We start from the raw sequence: 20,193 nt of genomic DNA on the forward strand, positions 1-20,193 counted from the left end.
TGGGATATAAGAGAAGTCTCAGTTCCACATGCACTCAAACCCTTCAATGCCTTAGTGGTGGAAAGTTGCTCTACTGTATCTGCAGCACATGCCAAAATATTGTGAAACTGGTTCTGCAAGCTTTAGCCTGTTGCACCTCTCCAGGACATGAAAGAGAAAAAAACCAGAAAGGGCTATTTACGCCTATAATCCCCCCACCCGCCACCACTACTGCTTTATGGTATTTTTTCCTTACCTCCTTTCAAAGAAAGTTTGCCTTCAAGACAAGTGTTTGAAGAGTTTTACAGTTGCCCGGAGTTTGAGGGCCATAGGAAGGGGCCACTGCCCTCTCTAGGGAGAATTCTCCAAGCAGCAGAGTGATGGAAAGAGAGCCCAGCAGAGAGTAAACTGCAAATGTGTGTCGTGCAAAGGGCCAGTGGGAATCCTGAGGAAGGCAGCCTTGCCTCCGTCTTTTCACAAGGGACTCCACCATTTCACAGAACCACTTCCAGGGCACAGGGCCACTGCAGAGGCGGAACTATCACTAACGGAGGTGCTGAAGGGAGGGTGGGTGGTATGGCAGCTAACTGGAAGAGGCTTCTAGAAAGCCACAAAACTCCCTGTGAGAGGGAAAATCAGAAATCTTTGAGTTCACTCCTCCTTCCTATTCCAGGATACCAGTGGCTTGGGGAGAAACTTAAATTTGCATTGAAATTTAGAGTTAGTTGATACTTCATCAACAGGACTTTTATTATGGAAGTGGAACATGAAAATTTGTAGGATTCGCCTTGGCAAGGGGACATTCTCATCCAGTACTGATAGGAGTATAAATACAAATAATATTTCTGGGCAAAGACTTGGCAACATACATTAATAATTCTCTCAGAAATTAATATTTTTTGGCTTTCATCTTCCTATGAATTGACCTCTAGAAAATAATACAAAATTACACAAAATTCAGTCAATAGTATGCATCATATTATCTCTAATAATAAAAACAGAAACAATTTATATCTAAGAAGAGAATGGTTCAATATACCTTGTGGAACATCAGTATGATGGAGAGAGATTGCATAATCATTTAAATTGTTATTTTCAAAGATTAATATAGAGCAAATGCTTAGCATATAATGTTAAGTGAAAAAGAAAGATGCAAAATTATACATGAATTTGAATATAAATTTAAATATTTATGATTATGTAAAATATGTATGCCTAAACAAAAAGATTGAAACAAAATATTAAGAGTTATAATCAGATGGAGTATGAATTGGTAATTGTATTGCTTTATTTATACATTTCTAAATTTTTCAAATTCCATTAAATTAATATTATATTGCATATATTACAATTGAAAGACACAAAATACAGGGTGATTTATTTTACTGATATAATAAGCAACATTTTTTCCTGACTATTACATATAGTATTAATAATGGTGGCATAACAGAGCATATGAGAAATCCAAATTCAGTATATTTTATTCTATGAATTTCAAGTCTTACTATATATTTTAATATGAACAATATAATTTTAGATACAAAGTTTCATAGAAAAATTATGGATTCACTGTCATTTCTTTAAAAAGTATTTTCAAACACTTTTGTAATTTTTCTACCCAAAAAAGAAAATATTATTTTTACTGATATAATTTACATTTTTATGTATGTGTTTTTATTGATATTAATTCATACTCCATTAAGAAATGTGCTTTTGATTCCATTTCCTATACATCTTAAATTCCTGTATTTCTAATGTGCTTAACACAAAGAATAATTTGGTTTTGGAATGCAAATACTTAAACATAAAATTTTGTAGTTAGTACATGTGAAAACACTATGTAGATGACATTGTCTTCATTTGGAGGCACAAATCTCACAATTACTTTTCAGCTTCCCTTATGTTCCTTCCCTTCTCTTTTCTTCCTTTCTTTCTTTCTTCTTTCTTCCTTTCTTTCTTTCTTCTTTCTTTCTTTCTTTCTTTCTTTCTTTCTTTCTTTCTTTCTTTCTTTCTTTCTTTCTTTCTTTCTTTCTTTCTTTCTTTCTTTCTTTCTTTCTTTCTTTCTTCTTTCTTTCTTTCTTTCTTTCTTTCTTTCTTTCTTTCTTTCTTTCTTTCTTTCTTTCTTTCTTTCTTTCTTTCTTTCTTTCTTCCTTCCTTCCTTCCTTCCTTCCTTCCTTCCTTCCTTCCTTCCTTTCTCTCTCTCTCTCTCTCTTTCTTTCTTTCTTTCTTTCTTTCTTTCTTCTTTCATTTTTTTTTTTTTTAGACTTTATTTACTTATTTGGGAGAGAGCACGAGAGGGAGAGGGAGAGGGAGAAGCAGACTCCCTGCGGAACAGAGAGCCTGATGAGGGACTCAATCCGGACCCTGAGTCATGATCTGAGTTGAAGGCAGATGCCCAGTCAACTGAGCCACCCAGGTGCCTCATTTTATTTCTTGATCAATATTCTCCCTGTGTTGTTTTTCCTCCGCTTTCTGACTTAGATGAGAATCCTCACCACATGGCTTCCCATGTGGCTACTGAAAGGTTGTAAGGTACAAACTGGAACCTGAGGAGTTGGCTGTCTGTGATGTGACTCTTGACCAAAGGAAAAAGGAGACTGAAAGGTGTTGGACACATAAATTCCTTTCCTTTTCTTTCTCTTCTTCACTGACTTCTCAGAGGCTTGCTTTCTTCTCATGAATCTTACAAACAAGTTTTAAGAGCCGAGTAACAGAGACAAGTCAACTCATCATCAACTCTGTGGCTCACTGTTAAGCAGAAACCAGTGTGGTGACACATCGTGGTGCACTGGTCTCACCTGCCTTTGCTTTGTTTCCCTTTTTCTGTTACCTTCATCACCAGAGCCAGCACCTCCCAAAATGTGTAAGCGCTTTAATCTTTGCCTTCTGCTTCTCTATCTAGAAGAACCAGTTTATGATACTTTCCACGTGAGATAACCTCCTTCTCCATCAGCAGACTTGGCATGTCATGGACTATCAGCATTCTGGCAAAGAGTTTTGCTAATGAACCCACCTTTGCTGTTATTTTGAAAAACTCAAAGGGAAAAATTTGAATCTGCAGAATAGGAGCTTATTTCTTTAGACACCCGAAATTGTGACTGAAAGATGACTCTGTTGAAGCCAATTTTAAGGTCGAGGTGGTAATACCAGGATTTTGGCAGGAAGGGAGAGAGAGTTTCCTCAGTAGGATCCAGGGAAAAATGACTGCCTTCAAATTCATTATGTTTCAGGTTGCATTGCACAGTCCAGATAATATCAGAATTGTGGTCTCCAACCCAGTGGGTGATCTCACATACATTTTCTGAGATTCAGTGAACAAACTTAGCCCCGTGTGATTAAAAGTGGGTTTAATCTGGATTTTACCGGACTAGGCTATTTGATGTCTAAAAATCTTGGTTTATCTCTGTAGTGGCCACATATGGATTCGAGAAGATCATGGTGATTCAAGCATGGCTATGTTGAGTGAAGTCTATGTGGTGAGAACTTTGCCTTTTTTACTGAATTCAGAAAAGATAATGGACATGGACAATGACATTTGGAAAGAAGTCTATAATTTGGTTAAAACAGATAGGACAAGTCAATTTTCTATTAATGTGTGACTTACCTCATTGAATCCACATTTAAAACATCTAGGTTCATCCAGTATCAATGATAAAAACAAAAGGTATATGGCATGCAGGATAAACTCTTCTGACCCTTTCTTGTGTTCTAAATGCTCAAGGATTGCCTTTTGTTTGAGAACCTGAGAGTAGATATACTTTGACATCCAGAAGATCTACAGTAACTACGATATCTGATATCTGGGTTCTATGCTGAGGGAATGTAACAACTCTAATGTGACTAATGGAGCTTTCAGTTACTGCCTAGGTTAGATCACACTTCCGTATTTCTTTCTACAGCAAGATTTTGGGCCCCTAGTAACAAAGCATGCTAATAAAATTCTTGCATTTTAACATATGAAAGAATTAAATGGACTATCATAATGTGCCCCAAAAGAAGGAAAAAAAGGAAGACAATATAAAAAATTAAATGGTTCAATCTAAAACTAGGTAGAAATATGAGAGTGAATTTTCTCTAATGAAACAATTAGACTACACCTATCAGACTGCATTCCTTTTTATACTATGTCCTCTGTAGTCTGAACAGCTAAGGTTCTGGGTTATATTTTTAAATAAGCCAATTGGCAGTTAAAAATAATAAATTTAATTGACTTTTAAATAATATAATTATGTATAATACCATATTAAAATATTATAAATTTTATATAATATAATAACATATATTATATAATAAAATATATATAACAATATTATATATAATAAACTATATATAATGTGATATATTAAAATATAATATAATATATTTTAAAATATAATTAAAATTTGGTTAATTATAAAATTAATTAATTAACCAAATTTTCACTGTAGACCTTATGAATAATAAAGAAAAGCATGTGGAGGGAAACAAAATTTGTACATCCTTGGAAAGTCGTTGCTAATTTGTGTTTGTGCCCCCCAAATTTTTTATAGTTTTTTACACAGTTACATACTTCCAAAATAAGATAATACTACATAGGCAATATTGCATTCTATTTGGGAGATTTTTTTGTCATCAGTTTTCTGTACATTTTCCAAGACTTTTTATATTCTCTGAAGATAATGTTTAATTGCTTCATATTATCTTCATATGATGGTAGTGTGATTTATTTACTCAGCAGCCCACTTGTGGCTATTTTTTTCTACTTTACCATTAGAAAGAACTCTGTATTGAGGCTCCTTAAATTTTTTGTGTGTGGGGGAGAATCTCTTAGTTCTTTCTAAGAAGTAGAATTACTGACTCAAAAGGAATACAAGATTAAAATTCTTTTGATACATATTACCAAACTATTTACAAAAACTGGAAGTCAAATGCTATTCCATGTATTTTCAATTTATGTTTTGACTATAACTGAAGTTTAACTTTTTTTCACTTATTAGCAATTTATTATTTATGAATCTTGATTCTTGATTAATTTTTTGCAAAAGAATTCATCTTATATATTGGATTACAAGAACTCTTTACATATTGAAGCTTTTTATGAGTGTACTAGACAGAAGTAAACATGAAAGACAAAGTACTTGCTTTCACAAGCTTAGTTTAGCATGCGAGACATAAAATAAGTAAGCAAACAAGGAAATAAGACACGCAGTTGTTTCAGACAAAGATATTTCTTTGCATCTGGTCTTTTAGATAGTGATGGGTGTACTAGAATTGAAAGGGATGATTCCTTACCTAATGTGTACAGAATGTGATAAGGTTCTCCAGTTCTCCAGCCTTCATCTTAAATACATATATATTATTTTATAGTTTTCCTTATTTAGCTCTTGCCCACTTCTTATCTAGTTTCTTCTTTTGTATTTTATATTTTTGTTTTTATGGAGGAGAGCTGTCTTTGCATTATGTTTCCTAATTGGCTCTGGTAGGTGACTGACTGTTTTAATCATGATATCTATAATTTGAGCTTTGGTGCCAATGTTAGGATCAGGGTGAGCCAATTACCACAGGGTGCTACTCAAAATTTCCTGTGATTGAGCTCCCAGGATTCTATCTTCCTAAGTCCCTAAGCTCACCCTTGGCTTGGAAATGTCAGAGTTGGAGAACCTGATGATAACCAAAAAACTCAGCCTTATTAAAAGTATCTCTGTCTATTGGTAGTTTATCTTTTTTTTTTTTTAAGATTTTATTTATTCATGAGAAACATAAAGAGAGAGACAGAGACACAGGCAGAGGGAGAAGCAGGCTCTAGTTGGAAGCCTGATGTGGGACTCGATCCAGGGACTCCAGGATCATGCCCTGGGCCAAACGCAGACGCTTAACAGCTGAACCACCCAGGCATCCCAGTAGTTATGTCTTGAAGTTGTACTATGAAACCTGCCATTTAAAAAACACTTTAGTTTTTGTTTTGCATCTAGTCAAGTTTAAGAAACTTTTAAAAGGTACTTATACATTCTAAAAATCCTCTTAATATTATTCAGGTTGTATTATAGTTTTTGAACTTACTTTCTTGCAGATTTTCATTTGGAGAAGAAGAGAGTTGATTCATCATGATTGGACAATGGTGAATGAGACTCAGGAGCTGTGTCTGCTTCCTGACTTCTTACTTGACCAGGGAGGATGTGAATGGTTGTGTGAAGGGGGTTGAGTGACTCTACTGTGGGAACAATTCCCAGGAATGATCTATCTTCCTCTCTCACTGAGTGTCTACTGTGTATTTTTATGGCACTAATTACTACATGGGGGCCCTAACAGGTCACATTAGTCCAGGGAGAACACAAGAATCAAGGAAAACATTGTCATATCATTTTCCTGAGGTTTGCTGGTGAAATTTTGGAACTTCTTTTCCTTTGGACTTCAAAATATTAACTGCCATGTTGTATTAATATAATGTACTAATATTCCTTGGCATGATTAATTTTTTCCTACTAAATTTGAAGCCTTTGAAAGCTTTGTGTCTTGGGATCAAGACTATAGGCCTGTTATATTTTTTCTCAGGCTTGCCTGAAAAATGTTTAAGTATGAGAATGAAAGAATATTGATGCTATCTCTCTATACACAAAGATTCAGCTTAGGGGAGAGATAAATGTTTGTCCTTAACAACCAGCTCCAAACCAGGACCAAGCACACCTCCCCCCCATATACAAATCACTTCCCACATTCCCATATGATTGCACACTTGACTATCACGGTGCTCAGTACTGTGATTTTTTAATTTATTTTATTAAAAAAATTTTTTAAAGATTTTATTTATTCATGAGAGAGAGACACACACACACACAGAGGCAGAGACATAGGCAGAGGGAGAAGCAGGCTCCATGCAGGGAGCCTGACATGGGACTCGATCCCGGGTCTCCAGGATCACACCCTGGGCTGAAGGCGGTGCTAAACCGCTGAGCAACCCGGGCTGCCCAGTACTGTGATTTTTAAATTATTTATCTGTCTGAGTTTTCTTTACTGGATTATAACTCCAAAAAGTTAGGAAGTTGGTCTTGGATTTTCACTCTGTCTTCTTCAAACCTCAGTATAAGGCAGAGCATATGGTAATTGCTTATTGAATGAATCAATAATCCATTGAATAATCATTTTATTTTGTTCTCACATTGCTTCTGAGCTCGATCAACATCAGATTCTGCCAAATGCTTTTATAAGCTATTTTAATTCTATATCAAGTTACTAAAACTTAAACAATTTTCTGTTAAAAAATAAAATGTTTGTTTTCGCTGTGCTTCTCTTCAACTTACAGAGTAAATTGGTGTTTGGTTTGATGAGTAAGTGTATTTAGACATTTATCTGGCACACTTGAATAGATAGATCAGTGTACTGTTTTTAAAGTAATAGTATAGCATGTGGAATTTACTCTGACAGCTTCTAGCAGCAGTAGTAGCTCACACTTATACGTATAGCATTTACTACGTGCCAGCCTAGTAGCGAACTTAAGACTATTTGCCAGGCATGATTTAAGGACTTTAGATATATTGCTTTGTCTGCTCTTGTTCATAGTTCTGTGAAGTTGGTATGATTATTCCCATTTTATGTATGAGAAAGCTAGAGCAGGGAAAAGTTAAATGACGTGTCCAAGGTTATGTGGCTGGTAAGTGGTGGAGGGAGGACTAGACAGCCAACTGGCCTCCCGGCCTATGATGTCCTGCCCACTGTGCTAAAGTCTCTGCTATTTTAGGTCACGTTTCGAACATGATGCTGAGGAAGAAAAAAATATTAAGTGATAAAGAAAGACAGAATTACAGAAATGTACCTGGAATCCAATTCAACATCAACATGAGTCTCAGAGAATTTTATTGTTGGTAAAAAGCTCCGAGATTGAGTCATATGTTCACATTCAAAACAAAAATTTTGAGATGAAAAAGTGTCACACGTAATGCCCATTGCAGTCTATAATGGCCAAACCGAATCCAAAATCTTTGAACAAACAGCCCTGCGTGATCTGCAGTGCTCTTTCATGTAGAAGTGGGAATTTTTCAGCCAAGACTAATTAATTAGTGCTAGTTAAGAAAGACTGTCCACCTGGGTTTTCACTCCTCTTCACACCCCCAAATCTCCCTGAATCTTGGCTAAGAGAAAGGGGTACCTGAGGCTGCCAGCCCATCCTTTGTGCCTCTCAGTTTGTCCCCTGCCATCTGTCTGACAGTGTCGCCATGTCTCACCCAAAACCCACCCCTCCAGCTTTCAGGCAACCTGACTGCCATAGCCGTTCTTTCAAAGTTGCTTCCACTCCTGATTTTGTGACATTAGGGAAAACAAGACATTTGGAAGCTTTTTAATAGACACGTTTGAACATAATGAAAGTTATCCGTTTTGTCATGGGAATGATAAAGAGAGAAGCAAAATAGGAGTTGTTTTAAAGGTTATTAGGAAGAACTTTCTTACCCAACAACTGTGTTCACCAGAAATGTACCTTCACTCAGGTATTGCCTGAAAGACCATATTGTTGCCCCAGAAGGAGCATCATCAAATAGTACCAGACATTATATTACATTCATACAGATTGATATCAGCTTGGGAGGAGTTAGTGTTTCTTGAGGGTTTGTGTGGCAGGTGCCTTACACATATTACTTCATTTGATCCTCAGTAATTGGTGAACTAGGTGTTATTTGCCTACCTCAGGCAGGTGTTATCATCCCTTTTCACAGACTGTAAAATAAAAACAAACAAACAAACAAAAAACCAAACAGAAATATTCCATACTATTTATCCGAAGTCTCAGAGTCCTGGAATTTGATGTTAGTCCATTCTGTCTCCAAATCTCAAACTCTTTCTATAATATGATTTTAAACAAACAAACAAACAAACAAACAGACTTTTAATTTAATTATAAAGGACAGAGAAGCAGCCAGGGACAGTGCCTAGAGAGGGCAGTCTTAGCTGGGAGGTTCTGGGAAGCCAGAAAGTGACATAAATCTAAGAGGGTCTCTGAATGTATGAAAAGGTAAAGAATAAAAAAGTCCTAGGAATCTCAAGTATGTTCCCTCCTTTGCAATACTTCTGAAAGCTTGCTGTTCATGGCCTGCTAGAGTCAGAGACTGGAAAGGAGTTCAAAGTAGATATTGGAGTGAGGAAACCCCAGGTTTTTGTTTTTTTTTTTGTTTGTTTGTTTTTTGTTTTGTTTTTTAAAGATTTTATATATTTGAGAGAGAGAGAAAGAGAGAGAGATAGAGAGTTCAGGAGCCAGGGAGGGGGAGGGACAAAGAGAGGGAGAAGCAGACTCCCTGCTGAGCAGAAAGCTGGTGGTGGGGCTCAAACCCAGGACCCTGGGATCATGACTTGAGCCGAAGGCAGATGCTTAACCAACTGAGACACCTGGGCACCATGAGGAAACTCCAGTTTTGAAGATTTGTTTGCTATACCTCTATTCATAAGATTCCAAACTTTTAGATTTGCATTCCAACTTCTAAAAGTATTGTTTAAAATTTGCATTCCAACTTCTAAAGTAAAATTGTCTGCTACCAGATGAAAGACAGTGAAGAGAGTGCTGACAGAAACAGAAGTGGCTGTCTGAGATATTAGGGAGGTAGACTCCACAGGATTTAGCATCTGTTCGAATGAGAGGGAGCTCTGAGACCGAAGAGGCCCAGACTTGTGGAGCTGGTGAGGTGAGAAGGGTGTGGGGTCCATGTGTGGGGCTCGTAGGGCATCTTGGTAGAGATGATTAGAAGAGAGTTTTGAAGAGGAGGAAAGCTTGTGATGTTGGTAATGGTCAACATATCCATTTGCTTAAAAATGATAGCTAAAGCCAGGCTTTTCTCTGGGTAGCTTTTCAGGGAAAGAAAATAGAATAAGTAAGGGGACCAAGGACAGAAACATTGGAGACGTATGTTTGGGAAGCAGGAAGAGAAATCACAATCCAACAAGCAGTCTTAGAAGGAGCAATTTGAGAACAGCAGTACGGAAGGTGCTGGAAGAGAGCTATGATGAAAAAGATCCCAGAGCAGTTAAAGGTGAAAAAGGAGAAGTATCTTCCATTTGGCAGCTATTATCACACCCCGGAGAGAGCAATTCAGTAGGTCAGTGGAGCAAATGGGGAAGGAAAAAGTGAGGAAATGGAAGTTCCTCTTCTGAGAATGAGCTTTGGAGAAATTTAAGCAGGGAAGGAGCACAGGGGGCAGGGGCAGGGTGGTAATGTGATGGGAGCACACCTGTTAGTGGGGCTGCAGGCTTACAGTCTGAGGGGTTGGGGGGTGAGGAGGGGGTATCAAGAGAGCCAATGAGAGAGGAGAAAAGGTACGTGATTGGGGGACAAGCTCTTGGAGGATGTGGAAGGAATGGGATGAGGTTGCAGTTGAAGGAGCCCTGAGATGACTTCTCCACCTGCCATGGGAGGGAGGGAAGTGGGGAGAAGGAGGAGGAAGGAGCTGAGGAATTTGGAGAAAAACAGGAGAGAATGAGAAAGCTCATTGCTTCTAGTTTTGATCTCACTTAAGTAGAAAGTGAAATTATTTGCAGAAAATAACTGTGGGTCGTGGCTCAGTTCTTAAGGGGCCAGAAGAGCCTTATGCAAATTCAATCAATTCGGAGACAAATGAGCATTGAACGGTGGCCCAGAGCAGCTGGTTTCTGCTGAGCGCAGGATGGAACCAGTTGTCCATGTAGCACAACTTGGGAATCCAAGAGCAGAAAAGGCGGCCTTTGAGGTTTACCTGGGCTAGGTGATTAGCATTGCTCCTTGCTGCTTACAAACTTCTTGGCAGTACTCTGGAAAACTCAGCAAACTATTTTCTTTATCTTTATTGCTCTTGTCTACCAACTCCAACGACCCTTATCTGCTTCGGTGATTTCAACGCACGGGTCATAATCTTTCTCTCCTCATGTTTGACATCCTCCTCCCATCGTTTCACGATCCACATTAATATCAGTGTTTCAAAGTCCCTTCTTGGCTTCCTCAGTTCTGTTTAACTGTGTCTCATTCCACCTAAACATCCTAGGACTGCACCTATATTTCACATGCCATGGTCATTTTTCATTGCTGCTTCGCTGACCATAGTCTTGAGTTGTGGCTTCAGAATCTCCATCAGAGAGTAAAAATAGAATTTAATTTGAAGGTAAATTGGCATATATAGTTAAGATTTTATTTGTTTGCCAGAGGGAGCGAGAGCACAAGCTGGGGGAGCAACAGAGGAAGAAGAAGAAGCAGGCTCCCCACTGAGCAGGGAGCCCAAGAGGAGGACTCAAGGCCACTCAAGCTGATCCCAGGACTTTGAGATCATGACCTGAGCCAAAGCCAGATGCTTAACCGACTGAGCCACCCAGGCGCCCGGAATTGAAGTATATTTTAATCTGAGAAAATAATTACTCTTGCAGATTGATCCTAATACATTCTTTTTCTCTAAGGGACAGCAAGTATGCTGATTAATAAATGTAAGTGAATGCATCCACTGTCTTAAATGCCCCTTTAATATGAAGATTACATAATCCATAAAATAATGGTCACCATTTAATGAATATTTACACTGACATAGTTACTCAATGTGCTTTTTGTTAACTCCTCATAACAGTATTTCCGAAATACCGAAAGTCCTCTAGTACCATAATTGCTATTTGAACAGTGTCTGGCTCCACACTATGATTTTACTCCATAGTTCTTATTTATGTAATCTTCCATATATTACTTTGAAAGTGTATTGAAAAGACAGTGTAACCATTTCTATTATTTAACTGGTCTTTGAGAGCTTAAAGTTGATATATGTCAAATGGTATAGAATGGCTATTTATCAAAAGTTAGGATCTGTAGTTGTTCAATTAGAATTCCGACTCTGCCACTTACAAACTATGGGATCTTGATAATTTAGGCTAATGGTTTCATAATCTCAGCTTCTTCATCTGTAAAATAGGAAAAAAAATAGGATCACACATGTAATATCAGGTTGATGTTGACAGTTAAGTGAAGTAATACATACATGGAACACAGTAGCTACTCATTCTGTACCCTGTACCGGGTAATAATATTACTATTATAGTTACTATTGTATCCCATTAATATATATTTTTTAAAAATATTACCAAGTACTAATTTCACAGGCCTTCAGAATGCTCCCCTGAGATAACACCGAAGGACATACCGACTAAATATGTTTCATGAGATATGATGTAATTTTATTAGTGATTCAGTTATCATGAGAGGAAGTTAATTCTTTGATTGTACACATGCTATTTTCCTGATGTTAAAAAAAAAAATTCCACACATTTTCTTCTTCTGTCTAGAGGGCAAAAAAGGAAAAAGATTCTGATATTTTGATATTGATGCCCCGCAGCTCCAATTCCCATGCTGGCTGTTTTTGTCAGTGAACTGGCTCTCAGAGCCAAGGTCAGGAGGCTGGCTGCTTCTGCTCCCACCTGCGGCCCACCCTTGGTGCTTTCATCCTCCTCTCCCACCACCTCATAACGAGCCCCCAATGGTGCTCTGTTAGGAACTGGGCTGTCATCCCCAAGTTAGCACTTGCTGCTCTCCGTAGCATTGCTTTTGATGATATGTTTGATACAGGGACCATTTGCTAATATTTGATGGAGTATCACCCATGTTAAGCTTCTTGAAAATGAGCCTGCTTTGCTGTGGAAACTCCAGGATGAGGGTGCATAGTAATAACAAAGTTTGGTTTCCGACCACCTGTTTGTGACAAAGGGCTGGGGGAGTTGAGACCATCCTGAGCTATGGTCTGCACAGAAAGAGAAGAGGCATAGAAATACATCTCTCCAACGCAGATTGCTTTCCGATGTCAGTGATAGTTTACCTCAAGGGGCTCAGAACCTGGAAGTTTTTTGCAATGAGCATTTTGCTTGTCTCACATTATCTCCAGATCAAAGTTAACACCTTGACTAAGGGGTGGGGTTTATTAAAAAGGTTAAAACTAGTGGAAAGTGATAAATTGGAGAAAATTGCCTCCAATTTTTGCAATTTATGACTCTGAAAAACTTAAGATCAGTGGTTCTCAAAACAAAACAAAAAAGAGAAATGCACTGGAATTATTTGAGGAGGTTGTTACTAACTCAAATTCTAGGTCTTATCCCTAGAGATTCCAAATCAGTAGGCCTGATATAGTGCCTACAACTCTGTTTTAGCATATAATCCAGTCAGTTCTGATGCAGGTGTTTTTTTTTTTTTTAACTTTATTTAAATTCAGTTAACTAACATGTAATGTATTATTGGTTTCAGAGTAGAGTTCAATGACTCATCAGTTTTATATAACACCCAGCACCCAGTGCTCATTACATCACGTGCCCTCCTTAATGTCCATCACTGAGTCACTCTATCCCCCACCACCCTCCCCTCCAGCAACCCTCAGTTTGATTCCTGTGATCAGGAGTCTGGTTTGTCTCCTCCTCTGATTTCATCAAGTTTTATTTTTTCCTCTCTTTATGCAGGGGGTCTTAAGAAAACTCTTCATGAGGCTCGGACACAGACTTTCCAGAGACTTGGAATGTAATATTTTCTTTCTTTCTTTCTTCTTCTTTTTAAAATATTTATTTATTTATTTATTAGAGAGAAAGAGAGAGAGTGCAAGCACAAGCAGGCATAGAGGCAGAGAGAGAGAGAGAGAGAGAGAGAGATTGAGAGAGAAAACCTCCAGCAGACTCCCTGCTGAGCACAGACCAGGACACAGGGCTCGATCTCAGGACCCTTAAACCATGAGGTGAGCTGACATCAAGAGCCACCCAGGCATCCCTAGCATCTAATTTTTAGCATTTAATTTTGTGGCCCTGTTGTAGTCAGACAACAAAATCTACATGAAAACTCTCTCCAAGTTTCTATTCTCTTTCTACAGATGGATTCATGTTTCCACTTGTCATTTCAATTGCTCATTCACTTTCCATGTACTGAACTGCTGTGGCTCTGCATTCACTCTCTGGGTCTACCCTCCACCTGTCCAACCCACCTCGTGCCCGGGAGGCCAGCCTCGGAAGGTTGTGTCTACCAGTCTCCTTTGCCTTCAGAAGGCCAGTGAAGAGTGAAGTCAGCATTTATGTTTCTGTGCTCCTTTCCAAGAGTTTTTCACTGCTCAATTCCTCTACTAAACCTTTACTAGGAGGCATCGTAGCTAGAGTTCATGCTGGATTCTGGTAACTGCCCCCTTCCCTTGCCCCTTTGGGCCGAAAAGACTAATAGCTTCTTAAGATTGTCTAATGGTGCTTCCTTAGCCCTTGTTGGTTTTATGTAACTCTATTCATACCTTGTAAGAGTCCTGTGGTTAAACCCTCTTCAATTATTCCTTTTGAGTGTGACATGCTTTTCCCGAGGGGTCCCTGACCAACATATTAAGTAGCTTTATACCAGTTTCTGAGAAGGTCATGGAAAATAAAGCTCGGTCAGAAATGATTATTCTGACCTGGGATAGGCACTGTGTAGAAGTACGTGTAGAGCAATAAGTGAGCATAGGGGAAAGAAAAAAGGAATCCGTACTGACAATTGGGAAGAACTTATAAGATGACATTGCTGTAGGGTCTGAATATTATTTAGGAATTCCTTAGGTAGAAAAATGGAAGGAGGGCAGTCTGCAGAGAGTTCCTCTGTATACTGATTGCCATCATACTGCCTGAAGTCACTATCATCTCTCACAAGGGTTAATGCTATGGTTTTCTTTTATTCTTTCTTACTCTCCTCCAATTCATCCCCCCAACACAGCAGAGGAGTGATCCTTATAAAGCATAATGAGAATAATGTTAATACATATGTGTTTATAAATAAAAGAATAATGTTTCTAAGTTCTTTGTAGCTAGAACTCAGAATGTATAGGAAGTAGCAGCAGTCGTGGAAAAAGATGTGCATACTCTAAGTCCTTAAATACTGCACATCATGGAAGACTTTAGAATAGGGGGTAAAGTGATCAAATCTTTACCTCTGGAACTCTGGAACCAATATGAAAAATGAACTATAGGAAGAAGAGACTAGAGGAAGGAAAAACTTACTAGGAACCTCTTCTCACATGATAGGATACTCACTGATCTTGTAGAAGTGATTCTGTTATCCATTGGAAATATTTTCTGAAACTGATCATTTTCCACAACATTATCTTCTGGTAAAGAGTATGAAAATCCCTAGTGGCAATTCACACCTAAGATTCCTCAATTGCCTAGACCTATTGTCCCGAGATAATATAAAATTCTAAATTGCTTTAATGCTTTATTATAGAGAAAAAAAATTATCATAAAAGAATATTCAAAACTCAAAATTTTCTCGGCAATCTGATCATTATACCTTAACTCTACTTTTTAAAAACAGTTTCTTTTACTTTTTCTTCAAATATACATTATTAAATTACATTATGTGTTTTTTCAATAAATTCTGGCATAGATATTGAATACATATTGTGATCCTGAAAATTTAGACCATTATCTTCTGATGGAAAGGCTTGAATGTCAAATATTTACCATGACCTATTCTTTAGCACATTTGGTTATTTACTTAAAAATATATATATGGAGAAAGTTCCTATAAATTTACTTTCCATATAATGAAAAATAATATCACATTCAGTGTCAAATTTCCTTAAATAAAACTGATTTTATATTATTAACAACTCTAGTGCAAATCATAGGAAGAGGTGAAGGGCAAAAAAAAAAAAAATTAACTGCTCCCACTGTATGCTAGAAAATTTCATGTGAAACTGTTTCTTTCTTTTTTTGTGTACGTGGTTTTAAAAAAGCAGCTTTAATATTCGATTGACATACAACAAGCTGAATATATTAAAATAAACAACTCTAAAAGTTATCAGACATGTATACACTCATGAAACTACCATCATAACCAAGATGATGAATATATCCATCTGCCCTATTAATGTTCTCATGGCTACTGGCAATCTCTTCTTCACAATCTTCCTTGACCTCCACATTGACTCCAGAAAACCAAATCTGTTCTGTTACTATAGGTTAGTTTATATTTCCTAGAATTTAACATAAATATAATCAGACAGTATTTTTTTCCTTTTTTCATTAGGATAATTATTTTGAAATTCACCCATGTTGTAGAGGAAAGGAATACATTGTCCCTTTTTATGGATGAATAGTATTCCATATTGATATGCTAGAGTTTCTTTATCCTTTCACATATTGATGAAAAATGGAATGTTTTTTGTTTTGGAGTTAATTATAAATAAATCTTCTATAAATGATTGTGTACTATCATTTTTGTGGACATATACTTTCATTTCTCTCAAATGAACCCAGAAATGGAATGGCTGGATCATATGGTAGGTATTTTTTAACTTTTTATAATATTATCAAATTGCCTTCCAGAGTGATTGCACCTTTTAAATTTCTACCAACAGTGTAAGAGAATTCCAGTTCCTACAATTATTGCCAAAACTTGATGTTCATTTTTAAATCTTTTTTCATTTCCATAAGTTTGATTCAGGTATTTTTATATATTTATATCCCTACCTAAGTTTTTGAACATATGTTACGATTAACTCTCTTAATTTTAGCATCTGTATCAGCTCAAGATTGATTTCAATTGTTTATTTTCCTCTTTATGGGTCTTATTTTCTTCCTTGTTTGTATGACTGGTATTTTTTATTAGATGCCAGACATTATTTAACTTTATTCGTTCCTGGATATTTTTGTCCTCCTATAGATATCCTTGTGTCTTATTTTGTAATACAGCTAACCTTCTTAGAAACAGTTTGGTCCTTTGATGATTTTTGTTTAAGACTTATTAGCCCAAATAATGCTCAGTGTAAAGAACCCCACTACTCAGGTAAGATCCTTCTAGTCATTCTGTCCATAGCCCTGTGAATCTTGTTTTTTTTTTTCAGGCTGGTCCTGTGGGCATGCTGAGCACTGTTATCTCTGCTTCTCTTGGGTGCCTCTTTCCCAGCCTTGTCTGGTTTCCCCAGAGTGTGAATTGCATCCAATTGCATCCTCAGCATCCAAGGGAATAGTTGAGGCTGACCTTGCAGATCTCCAGGGCTCTCTCTGAAGAGTTGGTTCTCTGATGCTCTGTCTTATGAACTTTAGCTGCTGTTGTCTCCCTGTTGTTTTAGCTCCAGCTTCTTTACTTAGGGAGTTTGCTGACCTCCTCTGGCTCCCCATATCTGCACCAAAGGCCTGAGACTCTCTCAGCCATGATGAGGGCAAAAGGTCTGTCTCATTTGTTTCTTGTCATCAGTGATCACTGTCCTTTTTTGCCTGATGTACAGCGATCTTGAAAACAATCATCCATATCTTGTTTATCTCATATGGAAGGGTAATTCTGGCCCTGTGACTTAATTTTGCCCAGAAAGTGAAGTTATCTATTATAATGGATGATTTAAAAAAATTAAGTATACTGAAGCATTTTGGTTTTCCAGAAAAATTTTTAAAAAATCACTTCATGTGTCAGGAAAAGGAATTTAATTGTGAAGCCTATCTATGATTCCAAGCTTAATTTCACAAAATGTTAGAGATGATGAAATCCTGATTTTTCAATGTTATTGAATAAAATTTCAGATATATTCTCTGAAACAGCCTTACTATTTCTTCTTTTCAAAAACTCTGTCACTAATATAAGTAAGATATATTTAAGTAAGACCTGTCTATACTGTAATCATCTACATGACTATGTTGAATTTAAACATAAAACATTTATTATGGGAATACACACCTGGCCTTGATACTGTTACATTTTGGAATATGATATAACAGAATCACCACTTCCCTTCTGGATGAGCCATCTGTATCTCTTGACATGTAAATAGAACCATGCCCATAAGGACAGGTTCTTAGGGACATCACATAGTCCAGGCAAGCATAATGCACTAGTCTATGTGAGGTACTTTATGTCTCTGAGACTATTTGAGTAAATTTTATAAATGGCATCTTGTTAAGGTCCTCATTACTCTGGTGTGGTTAATATACTCATGTGAATCACTTACTATCCATCATTATTAACTGCCGAGGTTCAAATTCTAGCTCGGCTGCTTACTAGTATGATTCTGGGTAACTTATCCTCTCTCTTTGGCTTATATCCTCATTTATAAAGTAGAGTTAGTAGTAGTAGTATTTAGAAGAGATAATAAGTGCTATGTAAACTTTTGTTAAAATACATAATTAATGCAGTTGATACTGAACAAGGCTTTCTGGAAGAGGAGCTCTGGATAACAATAGTGGTTGGAGGATTTGCTGGTCTTCAATAGTGGAGAGAATACACAGTTTTCTTCTAAGCAGAAGGCTGGGATGGCAACAAGCCTGATGTAGAGGTCCTCTAAACCAAGCAGGACAGCAATGATAAATGTCCTAGAAAAGAAGATCCAAGACAGTAAGAGGATCTGAGGTAGCTCTCAAGCCTCCTGTAGCCTTTAGGCAGCATGAGAGAACATCCTATAACTATGTTGTTCCTAAGAAGTCCAGAGAAACGCTAAAAGTTGGGTTGGGACCAAAGGGCCACGATAGGTACAAGATGGACTATGTGGCCACAGAAGAGCCTCATAACTAAGCAGTGGATGCAGTGTAGACCAACATCAGTGCCCAAAGCCCAGTCTGGCTGAGCCACATCTCCCTGAGGCCGATGTGAGCAGGTACCAATGACCCTGGGCCAACCATCTGCACCTTATCTCAGGAGAGCACAGAGGCCACCAGGCCAGGAAAGAAAAGTAGAAGACAAAAAGGCTCAGAGTGAAAAGGGGAACAGTCAGAAAGTGTTTACTCCCACGGGCACGTAGGTGGCTCAGTCAGTTGAGTGTCTGCCTTTAGCTGGGGTCAGGATCTTGAGTTGTGGGATCAAGCCCCATGCTGGGCTCCCTCTGCTCCCCTGCCCCACTCATGCCCTCTTTCTCTCTCAAATAAAGGGTTAAAATCTTTTAAAAAGTGTTTACTCCTAAATGTCGCTTGAGTAATCAGGAATTTAACTACACTTCCCTGTGTGGCTAGGTTGTTTGTACTCTCAGACAGAAATAAGGTTTTAAAGAAGAAATTAAGTCCAATTATGACAAGAAAGAAAGTTTTCAGCCCTTGAATTTCTTTTTTAATATATCTTTTATTTATTTGAAAGAATGAGCAAGAGAGAGAGAGAGCTTGGGGAAAGGGGCAGAGGGAGAGGGAAAGGCAGGCTCCCCACTGAGCAGAGAGCCTGACAAGGGGCTTGATCCTAGGATCTCTTAGCTCAGATCATGACCTGAGCTGAAGACAGATACTCAACCTACTGAGCCACCCAGGTGCCCTGAGCCCCTGAATTTCTTGACTGTGAAATCTGTACTGATAACTTTAAAATGATAATTGTAGGTTCACATAGTAATATGCAACACTATAAATTTGGAGCCCTGAAAGTATAGTTAGGAGATAGAAAGTCTAGTCATGATTTTGTTGCTTATAATTGTGGTAACTTGAGCAATCCTTTAACCTAAGGACTTTATTTTTCACGGTGAAATGTAGGTTAGAACACCTGTCCAGCATTCCTCAGGTTTCCCATGAGGATCAAATGGGATAATTTATATAAAAGGGCTTTGGGAAACTAGAAAGCATAATGTGATCACAGGACATTATTATGAATTAGAATATGAGCAATGATGAGTTTTGGAGGCATCATGGAATGCAGATTTATGTCAAAATGAGCTCCCCCAAATGGGGTTATGGAAGTCAATACATAGTGAAGAAAGTCAATATTTTGAGATGTGAGGGAATATATTACAGTCTTCAGAGTCAGAATGACCTGATAAGGAATTTAAGAATTCTTAACTCAGATATTTACCATCTTAATGGTATGAATAAAGTTAATTTACCTTTTTGAATTCCAACTTTCTCATTTGCCAAATGAGTTTGTGGTGATGAATGAAAATCATGTGTGTTAGGGGTGTTGGTCCTAGTAGGCCTTTGCCAATAAAGAATGATTACTTTCACTGATTCTCCATGGATGGGAACCAGTTTAAGTTAACACCATAGAGCTGGGAGGTGGGGATACGTGAGACTATGGAAGAAGTTGGGAGCATAAACAGAGGTGAGTCATACACAAGATTATAATGTTCATTGATTAAACACTGTATATAATGTGTGCATCTGCCTTATGAGGACAAGGGAAGTCTCAAGAATCCTTCTGGAGAAGAAGGAGAGTGAATTAGCTCCCTCCATGTTCCTTGGAAAAGCATGTGGGATGTTTGGAGTTATCTTTAAATTCTCTGTAAATACAGAGACTGCATATAGCCCAAGATGATAAAGCTGGGACTAGTTCATTGTGGCATTTGTGGTACTGAGCTCAGTACC

At 37.7% G+C, this 20,193-nt stretch overlaps 1 long non-coding RNA gene across 1 annotated transcript in view; it reads left to right on the plus strand.

Annotated features, from left to right (window-relative positions):
• The window catches only part of LOC140613070 (uncharacterized), a 658,442-nt gene extending 651,244 nt beyond the window's left edge, over positions 1-7,198 (plus strand). Inside the window, exons 29-31 of the long non-coding RNA XR_012014181.1 lie at positions 2,243-2,395; positions 3,389-3,455; positions 6,029-7,198. This is a non-coding gene — a long non-coding RNA (uncharacterized lncRNA). The remainder of the gene's footprint in view (positions 1-2,242; positions 2,396-3,388; positions 3,456-6,028) is intronic.
• The last annotated feature ends 12,995 nt before the right edge of the window (positions 7,199-20,193 follow it).

This window comes from Canis lupus, chromosome 2 (genome assembly GCF_048164855.1).
Source record: "Canis lupus baileyi chromosome 2, mCanLup2.hap1, whole genome shotgun sequence".
NCBI lineage: Eukaryota > Metazoa > Chordata > Mammalia > Carnivora > Canidae > Canis > Canis lupus.